Source organism: Saccopteryx leptura, chromosome 2, assembly GCF_036850995.1.
Source record: "Saccopteryx leptura isolate mSacLep1 chromosome 2, mSacLep1_pri_phased_curated, whole genome shotgun sequence".
Classification (NCBI taxonomy): domain Eukaryota; kingdom Metazoa; phylum Chordata; class Mammalia; order Chiroptera; family Emballonuridae; genus Saccopteryx; species Saccopteryx leptura.
In genome coordinates, this window is record NC_089504.1 from 257,164,974 (window position 1) to 257,177,485 (window position 12,512).

The following is a 12,512-nucleotide window of genomic DNA, read 5'->3' on the forward strand; positions in this document are numbered from 1 at the left end:
AAGTCTCTAATACAAAGTCACCCTCTGAGGCATGATAGGATTGTACCGCCCTACATCAAAAAGGGTAGGAAAGGCTTAATCCCAAAACCAAGCCCCAGGCTAAAGGATTCTGCCTGCCTTTAGCCCACCCCAACACACATTAATATCACCTGGGCGACGGCCTCCTCCTGTTATCTTTAACAAAGTGAGCATAATACATTTTATCTGCCCAACATGTGCCTTGACCAGGCAAGCCCAGGGTTTCGAACTGGCAACCTCAGCATTCCAGGTCGACACTTAATTCACTGTGCCACCACAGGTTGGGCCACACAGTCACTTTAACACACATACACACAGCTAATTCCTGTAAAATATTAGGGTTCATCTTCTCTGACCAGCCCCTTCCCCACACATCTGGGATAGGTACCTATTCTTTTGGCTCAAATGGTACCTTTTAATTCCCTCATCCGAGCATCTGACCCCTTTAGTTATAATTGCATATATATATATATATATATATATATTTTTTTTTTTTTTTTTTTTTTTACCTCACCCCTCCTCCCATCTCACTTGACCATAAACGCCCCCAAAAGCAGAAGTTTAGACTGTTTTAGTCATTTTATATCCTCTGTGGCTGGCACAATCCTGGTATATTACGGGTTCTTAAAGATTTGTTGGAGAATAAATCAAGTATAGCATATTGTTGGGCATATAAAATATATTATGCTCACTTTGTTAAAGATGGTGCTGCCCATGTGGAAGCCCGTCGCCCAAGGGCATGATTATGTTAATATGTGTTGGGGGAAGGCTTTCATGCAAAAAGGTGGGTTTTTTTTGTGTGTGTGTGTGTGTCTGTGTGTGTGTGCTTTTTTACAGGGACAGAGAGAGAGTCAGAGAGAGATAGACAGGAACAGATAGGAATGGAGAGAGATGAGAAGCATCAATCATCAGTTTTTCTTTGCGAGACCATAGTTGTTCATTGATTGCTTTCTTATATGTGCCTTCAGCAGACCGAGTAAACCCTTGCTTGAGCCAGCGACCTTGGGTCCAAGCTGGTGAGCTTTTGCTCAAACTAGATGAGCCTGCGCTCAAGCTGGCGACCTCGCAGTCTTGAACCTGGGTCCTCTGCATCCCAGTCTGACGCCCTATCCACTGCGCCACCGCCTGGTCAGGCGCAAAAAGGTTTTAAAAGAAAGAGAGATCACGTTGTTTGGAGAGAAGAGTGATTACATTCTAGGAGGAACCCATGCTGTAGGAGAGCAGAGAAAGGCCACATGGAGGAGAGGAGAAGCAGCCAAGATGGCAGAGTGCTGAGGGAGAAGCCAGTTTGTACAGAGAGGAGGAGATGGGGAACAGAGGTGAATAAGGCTGGTGAGCTAGAAACCTTTGATTCTAGGAAAACTCGGATAAGTCAGTAGCTTTGTGAGCGCTGAATGAGTGGGTTTTGGAGCCCAGTGTGTGTTTTTACCTGCCCGCCAGGTGCAAGCTAGGATTAAAGCTAATGGCCCACCAGTTCTTGGCTCCGTTGTTTCATTACCATCTGTCTGAATCAAATGCAAACCTGCATTGACCAGGTGGCTATGATGGTGACCGTGGCTACTGGCCATACATTTGGCGTAGTCTGTGACAGGATTTGGAATTTGGTATGGAGCCACGACCATCTCTGAGTGGTAGATTAGAGGACTGGCTGCTGTTATGGTTCCCCATGTCTATCCTTTTGGGGCTGTAGGCTAGCTGACTTTTACAGCCATGCATGAGGAAACTGAGAACTCTGTGGAAGAGGCTGCCCAGGACCTGCAAACCAAGCAGTGGAAGGAGCTGGAGCAAACGTGGGAGAAAGAGATGCCGACCCTGGAGCTGAAGCAAGCACTGGTGGAGGCTGACCAGGTTCGCGAGATTCGCTTGGAAATGGAGCAGCCGCTGGAGAAGGAATCACAGGTTCGTGAGTTGCAGCTTGCCCTAGACGTTGTGTAGAGCCAGCAGTGGCAGGAGGCCGGGGCTAAGGCTGGGGCTGGGGCTGCAAGGTCTGCGGAGCAGAAGGCGGTGGCAGCCCAGAGCTCAAGCCTGGCAGCGGGAGCTGGTGTTTTCAGTTCCTCTTTGGAGGATGAGGAGAATAGGGCTGGAGTTGCGATCCATAGTCTCCAGAAGGTGAGAGCCCAGCAGCAAGGAGTACCTGCTATGCCCCTGGTATGTCTGTGATTTTGGGACATAGGGGTGAATGCCATCATGCTCTCCAGAGCAGAGATGGAAATGCTGACTGCCATTACCACATGCTCCTCTTTGAGACAGTGTAAGACCTGCCAGGACGACAGGGATGAGGGGGGTGGCTGAGGCCCCATGTGCGTGGACTGATTCTTGGACTACGACCAGAGTGAGCACTGGCTCCTTTGTTCGATGGACTTACGGATTTTGGACAATGTGAAGTACCCGATGAGGGTGGGGGGAGGCTTTGCTGGAAGCACTCCCCTGCCCCAGGAAGCTTTTCCCATGGCTAGAAAGAAGGCTGAGGACATTTTGCACTTTTGGTAAAGTGCTCAGAGACTGGTGAAATGGTACCTTTGCAATTGTTGAAATTGTATGATTTGTCATGTTGTTGTAATTTGTGTAATGTGCCTAATTTCCTTGCACAGGGATGCCGGTGGTATAGATGTTTGGTAGTAAAGTGAGCATAGGGGTGGATTGTTGGGCAGATAAAATATATTATGCTCACTTTGTTAAAGATGGCAGCTGCCCACATGGAAGCCCATTGCCCAGGTGATTGCTTGAGATGGGTATGATTATGTTAATATGTGTTGGGGGAGGGCTTTCGCACAAAAAGGGTTTAAAAGGAAGAGAGATCATGTTGTTTGGAGAGAAGAGTGATTACATTCTAGGAGGATCCCATGCTGTAGGAGAGCAGAGAAAGGCCACATGGAGGAGAGGAGAAGCAGCCAAGATGGCGGAGTGCTGAGGGAGAAGCCAGTTTGTACAGAGTTTGTGCAGAGAGGAGGAGATGGGGAACAGAGGTGAATAAGGCTGGTGAGCTAGAAACCTTTGATTCTAGGAAAACTCGGATAAGTCAGTAGCTTTGTGAGCACTGAATGAGTGGGTTTTGGAGCCCAGTGTGTGTTTTTACTTGCCCACTGGGTACAAACTAGAATTAAAGTTAATGACCCACCAGTTCTTGGCTCCATTGTTTCATTACCATCTGTCTGAATCAAATGCGAACCTGCATGAGCCATTCTCTCCTGACCAGGCGGCGGCACAGTGGATAGAGCATCAGACTGGGATGCAGAGGACCCAGGTTCAAGACCCCAAGGTCGCCAGCTTAAGTGCGGGCTCATCTGGTTTGAGCAAGGCTCACCAGCTTGAGCCCAAGGTCGCTGGCTCAAGCAAGGGGTCACTCGGACTGTTGTAGCCCCCTGGTCAAGGCACATATGAGAAAGCAATCGATGAACAACTAAAGACACACAACAAGGAATTGATGTTTCTCATTTCTCTCCCTTCCTGTCTGTCTGTCCCTATCTATCCCTCTCTCTGACTCTCTCTGTAAAAAAAAAATATATATATATATATATATATAATATATATATATATATATATATTATATATATATAAAACATTCTCATGTATTACAATCCATTCATTTCCTACCGCTCATGTTCATGGTTGCGGGTGGCTGGAGCCAATCACAGCTGTCCTCCAGGACAACACCAAATTTTTATTGGATAATGCATAATGTACACACATCATTGTATGGCTCTCAGGGAATTACATTTTTTTTTATTTATTCATTTTAGAGAGATGGCAGGGGAGAGAGAGAGAGAAAAAAAGAGAGAGAGAAGGGGGAGGAGCAGGAATCATCAACTCCTATATGTGCCTTGACCAAGCAAGCCCAGGGTTTCGAACCTGCGACCTCAGCATTCCAGGTCAACGTTTTATCCTCTGCGGCACCACAGGTCAAGCAGGGAATTACATTTTAAAATATGTGGCGTTTATGGCTCTCTCTGCCAAAAATGTTCCTGACCCCTGCCCTAAGGCTGTTTTATTTGTTTGTTTGTTTGTTTTCCTTTTTTGTATTTCTCTGAAGTTGGAAACGAGGAGGCAGTCAGACAGACTCCTGCATGCGCCCAACCGGGATCCACCCGGCACGCCCACCAGGGGGCGATGCTCTGCCCATCTTGGGGCGTCGCTCTGCTGCAATCAGAGCTATTCTAGTGCCTGAGACAGAGGCCACAGAGCCATCCTCAGCACCCGGGCAAACGCTGCTCCAATGGAGCCTTGGCTGAGGGAGAGGAAGAGAGAACAGAGAGGAAGGAGAGGGGGAGGGGTGGAGAAGCAGATGGGTGCTTCTCCTGTGTGCCCTGGCCGGAAATCGAACCCGGGACTCCTGCACGCCAGGCCGATGCTCTACCACTGAGCCAACCGACCAGGGCCCTAAGGCTTAGTTTTAAGATTAAGCCTTTCCTACCGTAAGTGACTTTGTATCAGAGATTTCCTTGTTTGTATATTGGATTAAAGGTTTTGATTTCTACACTATAAAATGGGGCAGACCAGGAGCTTCTTCTCTCTCAGTTCCTGAGATTAGCATTAGAGAGAGACCAGAGAAAAGAGAGCAGAGAAAGGCTACATGGGGGAGAGCAGAAGCTGCCAAAATGGTGGAGTGCTGAAGGAGAAGCCAGTTTGTGCAGAGAGAAGGAGATGGGGAACAGAGGTGAATAAGTCTGATGAGCTAGAAACCTTTGATTCTAGGAAACTCGGATAAGTCAGTGGCTTTGGGAGCCCTGAATGGAAAGGGAAGTGTTTTCCCACTGTGTGGATTTCTTGCCCGCAGGGTACAGGCTAGGATTAAAGCTAATGGCCCACCAGTTCTTGGCTCCGTTGTTTCATTACCGACTGTCCAAATCTAATGTGAACCTGCATGGGCCAGGCAGCTGTGATGGTGGCCATGGCTACTGGCTTTACATGGGCCAAGATAAATTTTCAAAACTCCAGCAGTATTTTTCTTACCTTTATTAGCCAAGTTACAATGTCTGTTGACATTCATAAATGAGAGTACACTTTCAGGTAGTATTTGAGTAGTATGATATTCTTTATATCATTTATTGGGCTTATAATGTTTTAGTTTTACTAAATATGGTTTGCTGGACCATTAGTGAAAAGAAACAATAATTGTCCCATGCCCATAAACCTTTAAGAAACATCACTACCAATAAAAGATGCTTTATTCTTTTATTTTTCACTTGATACAGGTCTCCCCTGCCTCTCAAAAATTTGCCTTACACCTACGTCAGTACCTTGTTTCACTAACTGAAAGAAATCAGAAAACGTTTTCACTTTTATGAAAAAGGACAAAAGTGAAAAGTGTTCTGCCAAGAGTTTGGCAGCTGCGCTCAGAAAGGCAGTGCACAGCGGAGGAGCGAGAGCAGCCCCGCCGGGCTCCTCTCCCGGGAGCCGCACTCAGTGTCTCAGGTCCAAGCCACCAGAGCTCTGTCTGAGCTGTGTCTCTGGGCATCCTTGCTTGATCTCCATTGATTTTGTGCATCCGTTAGCAAGATGTGTCCTAAGGTGTCAGAAAAGCCCAAGAGAACTGGTAAGGGTGTCAGCTGAGCTTAAAACTGGATGTAACTGAGTATATTTGACTCTGGGTTATTTTGGGGGGTCTGGGAATACTGAAATTTTTTTCCACGCAAATTAATGGTAATTGCTTCTTTACTTTCCACCATTTTTGGCTTACGAAAAGTTTCATAGGAACACTCTAATTTCCAATACCGGGGAAACCTATATTCCAGAAAGCTTCAGTTCCTACAGGTTTATAGAATCAACCTCAATGAGAAGAGTAGAAATTCAATAAAACCATTAATAAGGTTGGGCAATCAGAAAGGAAATAATTCATACTGTTCAGACAATCCATTTGTTTTCAAAAAGAAACTAGCTTGCCTGATTTTGTATTCCCCCTTGGACATTTGATAATGTTACCCTGAAATTATTATTTAAAAAGCAGAACGAGAAATTAAATGACAAGTTTTCATTGAGTCTGTCATGAAAATGTTTTGTTCTAACAAATTTATTTACACTGAAGTATTAGGAGAGGTACAAATAAGCCAAAACAAAGTCAGTTTTAAAAGAATATTATTTGGCTTTGGACGTGGTGCCAATACCTAGAGATTTCCGCCCAAGATAATGGAAATAAGGGACATAAGACTGTTCTCTGAGGTAAATTTGAAGATCACATGCAATGGATAAGAGCCCAAGCAAGCCTGACCAAGAACAGGCAGTGGTGCAGTGAATAGAGTGTCAGACTGGGACACGGAGGACCCAGGTTCGAGACCCTGAGGTCGCCAGCTTGAGCATGGGCTCATCTGGTTTGAGCAAGGCTCACCAGCTTGAGTCCAAGGTCACTGGCTCAAGCAAGGGATCACTTAGTCTGCTGTATCCCCCCGGTCAAGGCACATATGAGAAAGCAATGAATGAACAACTAAGGTGCCGCAACGAAGAATTGATGCTTCTCATCTCTCTCCCTTCCTGTCTGTCTTTCCCTGTCTGTCCTTTTCTCTGACTCTGTCTCTGTCACACACACACACAAAAAAGCCCAAGCAAGCAAAGTCACCTTTAAAATACAAACTGGCCTGGCTTGACTGTAATTTGTTTTTTATAAAAGAATATTGCTAAGAGGTTTGGGTAGCCATGGAAACACAGAAAGGAGCACACAGGGGCACTTGAGGGCCAGTGCCCATCCAAGTGCTGTCTAGGAGAGCAGGAACCCTAATCAACAGCACAGCAGGGTGTCCCTATTGTATTGGAGATCACTGTGGAATATTGCAACTACTGGAAGCTGAGTATTTCTACCTCTGGAACAAAATTGTCCTGTCTTGGAGACAGATGAATCAGGAACAGCCTATACACGTATCTCCACTCCTTCCGAATCTGTGCTCATCAAACAGTGTTCTTTTTCTTTTTTTCTTTTTTTTTTTTTTTCCAAAGTTGGAAACGGGGAGGCAGTCAGACAGACTCCCGCATGCACCCAACCGGGATCCACCCTGCACGCCCACTAGGGGCGATGCTCTGCCCACCAGGGGGCGATGCTCTGCCCCTCTGGGGCGTTGCTCTATTGCGACCAGAGCCACTATAGCGCCTGGGGCAGAGGCCAAGGAGCCATCCCCAGCGCCCGGGCCATCTTTGCTCCAATGGAGCCTTGGCTGCGGGAGGGGAAGAGAGAGACAGAGAGGAAGGAGGGGGTGGGGGTGGAGAAGCAAATGGGCGCTTCTCCTATGTGCCCTGGCCAGGAATCGAACCCGGGTCCCCCGCACGCCAGGCCGACGCTCTACCACTGAGCCAACTGGCCAGGGCCAAACAGTGTTCTGATAATGCCTTCGGTCTCCTGGAGGTCTTCTACGTAGAAGATGCACACTGGCTTTCAGAGAAGGACAAGTACCATATAATTTCAGCCATGTATGGAATCTAATGAACAAAATGAATTAATAAGCAAAATAGAGACAGATTCATGCATACAGAGCAGGCTGACAGCTGTGGTGAGGCTGGGGAAGGAAGGGGGAGAGTTAGAGCATAAAAAAGGATAAAAAGAGAAAAAAGAAATCATGGATGTGGACAACAGTGTGGTGATTGCAGTCGGCGTGGGGGTAGAAGGGAGGGTGGAGGAGGGTATGGGGAAATAAAGGGTGATGGATGAAGACTTGACTTGGAGGGGTGAACACACAATATGGTGTACAGAGATGTGTTGTAGAATTGGGCTCCTGAAACCTGCATAACTATTTAACCAGTGTCACCCCAATAAATTCAATTTAAAAAAAAGAAAATCAACTGGCATTGCAGTCTTTAGTATTCAGGTATATAAATTATAGCTCTTGGAAATTAATAAATGAACATTCTGTATTCTGTTTCGTGGCCTTGGATAATTTAAGCTCATCTGATTGCTGGAGCTGCTCTACGTTGCTAAAAGAAGATATTTCTGAGACAAAGACACTCTAGACCAGATCCTAGAGGCTTGTGGAAAATTCACCACAGTAATGCTTCCCTGTGCCCCAAGGGGGACAGTCAGCAGGCATTCATTCCCCTGTCAATGACCCTATAGCAGCCAAGCTTTTCCATTTCAAAAGACCATTGATATTAAGGGAAGGGTGGGTGGTGGTGGGGGGGAGGTGAGTGTCTGTGATTAACCTCTCATTATTTCATTTATTCTAACATTGCTACAGAAACAATACTATGACCATATTGTTGGGGAAGACAGTTCTGACCAAAAGAAGTGGCAGGAAATCCTTGATTTAAAACTACACCATAGAAACCCTCACTGGGTGGCTCAATTGGTTAGAACACTGTCCCAATACACCAAGGTTGTGGGTTAAATCCCCAGCCAGGGCACACACAAGAACCAATGAACGCCTAAATGGAACAACAAATCGATCTTACTGTCTGCCTTCTCTGTAGCTGTAAACTGCAGACTGCCTTGTCCCCTGCTTCACTGAGAAAACAAGCCATCAGCAGGACTTCTGTTATGTCCCCTCCATCAAATCATCACCTGTCTCTTGAGCTCTACCTATCTCTCCTTCCAAGGTGAGTCCTAGATCAGCGCTCTGGGCCTTCCCTTTGCACCTTCCCACACACTTGCCTCTTTCAGGTTCCATCTCTCTGCTACGTAACTGCAGCCCACCTCCTTCTTTGAGATTATCGCCATTACCCTACAAACATGATCTTCTGTGTCCAATACATGAAACTGTCTGTTTTTACTCCACATTCCCTCCAGCTACTACCTTGTTTCTCTGTCACAGCAGAATTCAAGTTCTGGAAAGACTTGTTTATCTAGCTAGTTTCCAGTTTCTCAACACCTATTTTGCTCACTACCATATGGCTTTCTGACCTCTCTGCTCCACCAAAACTTCTTTAAAAAGATACCAGTGACCTACCTCCACATTGCCAAATAACAGTGGACACTTCTGGCTCTTTCTTTCTACATGACTTGACCTCTCAGCAGCATTTAACTTAATTGATGGCTCACACCTTCTTGTAAAACTCTCCTCTTCTGGCTTTTGTGACATCATCCTCTTTGGGTTTTACAGTTCTCTGGCTTCTCCCAGTTTGTTGCTAAGCACTCCACCTCCACCTAGCCTCTAAATGTTGTTGCTCTTCCGGTCTGGCCCTTTTATCTTGTTTCCACACTCTGTCTCTACATGATCTTATCATTTCCCACCTTTTTGAAACATGTGTCCTATAGAACTGAAATCTCTGCCTCCAATACCACAATCCTCTCTGAGCTCTAGACAGGCATGTCCATGGTATATACTTCATCAACGGTTGGACACTGTGTGACCATCTCAAATTTAACATGCCCCAAATTTAATTTTTCCCAATTGTTTAACATTTGATAGCTCTACCTACCATTTTTCCTTTCCTCTCCCGTCTCCATAGTCCCCCATAAATGTCAGTCATCCACCCAGCGACAAATCCACACATTGTCGCTCTTTAATTCACATTTCCTGCCACCCACTTAGAAGCGATCATATCGCAAAGAAAGTATCTTCCAGCTCCAAAACATATACCAAACCTGTCTACTCCACCCCATCTCCACTGCCTCTATCCCAGTCCAGTCGTCACTGCTGTTCAGGCGTATTATGACATAAGCAGCATTTTCCCGGCCATTAAACTGTATTCTGCATTGAATGGCTCCAAAATATTACACAACATGGATGTTTCACAATGCATTTAATGTCACAGGTACGTTTCAGTATTATGAATGCTGGATACGGTACCTTTCTGAAAAATATCAAGATATTGTCAAAAAGTCAAGATGAAAGATTACTCCTAATTTAATTTGGATACAGACTGCCCAATGGCCGTGAAGCGATTCACACACCTATCCAGCAGAGACAAGAGGGATCTCTTGCGTGAGGCCTGTCAATCTGGAATCGTGGATTCAAGAGTTCCTGGGTGTTCAGGCTCAAGCTTCCGGAATTCCGACGGGCAGGAACTGCCTCCGTCCAGCAGGTGGAGACGTCGCCTTCCGCCGGGGTTGGGCCGCCACGGAGGCCGCACGTGATGCGGCCGTCTCTGCGCTGGAGGGCGGTCTTGCGGAGAGCGATTTACGTAGGCTGCGGCATGACGTCATACGTAGGGGCTGGCTAGCCGCCATCTTGCTTCTTTTTCCTCCCTCGCTATCTCCCTCTCGGGCGGCAGCGAAAGTGCTTTGGTGGTTTATCCATCTGCAGCTGCGGCTCTCCCCGCCTGGTGGTCCTGGAGCCACCGCCTCCCCTTTAGTCTCCTTTCCCCGTCCCTGGATCAGAGCCCGCGGAGACCCTCCCAAGTGCGCACACCCTCGGCTTGACACCCTGGCGGGTAAGGAAGGCAGCGAGGGCGGAGGAGCCGCGATCCTTGCGGGCCCATTGGGGCAGGCGGGCGTGGGTGCGCCCGAGACTCGGGAGCCGCGTGGAGGGGCCCGGGCATTCCCCTCCTCTTCATGAGGCGACAGATCTCTCCGGGCCTGGGGAGGTTTCGGCCTCCTGCTCGGGGAGCGGGAAACCGGAGTCAGACCCGCCCCATGTGGTCTGCAGCGGGAGTCCCGGGCCCGCCGGCCTCTCCCACCCGCCCGGGCTCGCCCCGGCGGGGCGCGGGGCTGGGGAAGCCGAGGGGGTTTCCATCGTGCGGGTGGCTGAGCGCGCGGTCCCCCCAGCCAGCCCAGGGCTTCTCCGGGGCCTTTCCTGCCGGCTTCCTCTGCGTGTGCAGTGCGGGTGACTTGCAGGGACCAGGTCTGGGGGACCGGGAGGCAGACCTGAGTCGGTGGGGACTTGCGGGGGGGGGGGGCGGACCGGGACCAGCCCTGCTTCCGCTAGGGACTCGCTGCCTCCACTCCGGCACCGCGTTCGGCCAGGCTTTCGCCCCAAGGCTTCTGCCCCAAGGCTTCCGCATCCCCTAACCTGCGTGGTCAGTCCCACCCTGCGGCTCCCCCGCTTTGAGATAGCAGTAGCGTTGTCGGCGTGATGTTCCAGGCCCCACTGGAGGACCGGGGAGGCAGGGGCAGGAGGGCCGGCAGGAACATGGATACATTCTTCCTTTGCCCGAGAGGAATGCGTCAAATTCCTGTGCAGGGATGTGTATTAGTTTCGAATTGGAGATATATATATATATATATATATATATATGTTTTTTGGAGATGTCCGACGTGCCTAATGTTCGCTGGCTTCTGAAGCGCCCCGGATTTCCGCATTGGCTGATCTTCAGCCCAGGCTCGCAGATTCTTACCTCGCTGGGGTACTTGAAATTGTACTGTAGGCGGGGTGCTGTAAGATTTCATGTGGAATGCACTAGAAGCATCAGGATCCCTGATTTGGGGCTCGATAGCATCCTCCTGCAAATAAGAACGATGGGGTGATACTTAAGCGCCTAGCACGCCCATCTCGTATTTGTTAAAAGTAGATTTACCCTTCTCCTTTGGTGATTAAGACGCAGCTCCGACTGGAGCCATTTTTAGGTGTGTGTCTCAAATGCACTGCAGCGTCTCTTTTATGAACCACCTCCATTGAGCCGGTCCTCAAAGACAATTAGGAATAGGTTGACTTTTGAGTTTCGTCTTTAGCATATCGTCAGATATACGTAAGTCTGTCCTTTTCAGGGATTTTCAGAACACAAGCTTTTTACTTCTATTTTTATATTTTGGTCTGGTGAATTTATATATATGTGGCTTTTCTCCCTCCACCGTTAGTTGACCTTTATCTGTGTACTGAGCAGAGTAATCAGCCCTTTACACACATTACCTTGTTTCAACTAACAGCAAGCCTTTGAGGGAGGTGCTATTATTATCATCCCCATTTTACAGATGAGGAAATGAAATCTGAGATGAAAGCAGTTTGACCAAGGTCACACAGCAAGTTACTGGTGGGGCTGTATAGATTCAAATCCACACTGTCTGAACCCAAGGGGATGCTAACCTGCCTTCCTGTTCTTGTAATATTAGGAACTATGAAAACTAAGAAAGATGCAGTGTTATTGACCTAGGTTCTTCCCCTTCACTTCAGTATAGAAACATTGTCCACGTGAAGGTTAAATTATTGCAAGGTATGAAATGGATCATAGATACTTTGGGGTGGGGGTAGAAGCTAATTTTTGTACCTTTTCTGTTTAAAGACCAGGTCTACTAACAACACAACATGACAGATAAAATTTTTAAATTTTGAGATCTGGCCTATATTATTCATACAGTATTTCCTCATCTGTAAAATGGAGATGGCTGATGCTAATAATAGTATCTCCCTGGAAGACTTGGTGTAAGATGAACAAAGATAATGTATGCAGAGGGGTTATTATGGCTGTGCTCAGTACACAGTAAAATGTCAATAGTAGTGGAAGGAGAATGGCAGAATGTTGATAGAAGAAAAATACTCTCTCCCAAGCAGTTAGTAATCTGTATATTCTCATATTGGAGTATATATTCTTTGGAAATTTAAGAAATAGATTTATGTTCTCCTCCTCCTTTTTTTTAAAGATTTTTTTTAAAGACTTTTTTCACGCCTGACCAGGCGGTGGCGCAGTGGATAGAGCATCGGACT

At 47.3% G+C, this 12,512-nt stretch overlaps 1 protein-coding gene across 15 annotated transcripts in view; it reads left to right on the top strand.

Annotated features, from left to right (window-relative positions):
* The first annotated feature begins 10,020 nt into the window (after positions 1–10,020).
* PRRC2C (proline rich coiled-coil 2C) overlaps positions 10,021–12,512 on the top strand; it is a 90,750-nt gene continuing 88,258 nt past the window's right edge. For 11 of the 15 annotated variants that reach the window (XM_066371492.1, XM_066371499.1, XM_066371501.1 and 8 more), the window contains exon 1: positions 10,021–10,305. The gene's annotated coding sequence lies outside the window, so the exon portion shown is untranslated. The remainder of the gene's footprint in view (positions 10,306–12,512) is intronic. The other 4 variants (XM_066371502.1, XM_066371496.1, XM_066371503.1 and 1 more) reach the window with 1 other exon arrangement.